Source organism: Alosa pseudoharengus, unplaced genomic scaffold (genome assembly GCF_046254945.1).
Source record: "Alosa pseudoharengus isolate Yale_2024_CS ecotype anadromous, Long Island Sound unplaced genomic scaffold, YU_APseudo_1.1 YU_APseudo_1.1_scf_12, whole genome shotgun sequence".
Taxonomy (NCBI): Eukaryota; Metazoa; Chordata; class Actinopteri; order Clupeiformes; family Clupeidae; genus Alosa; species Alosa pseudoharengus.
This window is the reverse complement of record NW_027468587.1, coordinates 8,855,567-8,855,766: the sequence shown is the minus strand read 5'-3', so window position 1 is coordinate 8,855,766 and position 200 is coordinate 8,855,567. Positions and strand designations below refer to the sequence as shown.

The 200-nt window shown below is 42.0% G+C and overlaps 1 protein-coding gene across 3 annotated transcripts in view; it reads right to left on the bottom strand.

Moving 5' to 3' along the window:
- The window catches only part of cadm4 (cell adhesion molecule 4), a 139,227-nt gene extending 139,027 nt beyond the window's left edge, over nt 1-200 (bottom strand). For 2 of the 3 annotated variants that reach the window (XM_076280025.1, XM_076280027.1), the window contains exon 1: nt 1-171. This exon is cut by the window's left edge and continues 91 nt beyond it. The gene's annotated coding sequence lies outside the window, so the exon portion shown is untranslated. The other variant, XM_076280026.1, reaches the window with a different exon arrangement.

The following is a 200-nucleotide window of genomic DNA, read 5'->3' as shown; positions in this document are numbered from 1 at the left end:
TTCCCTCTTCTTTTTTTAATTCCTCTTAAATTGGAAAAATGAAATTTACATTAGCACGCAGGTTGCAAACTACGAAAGTTGGGATATTATTCTGCGCCCAGTGGTTAATGTCACAACGTCTTACATACTAATGACCACACTGATACACACCCACTTCGGCGGTGTATTGACAGGCGGTGAGTGTGGTTCGTCCGGTTTTC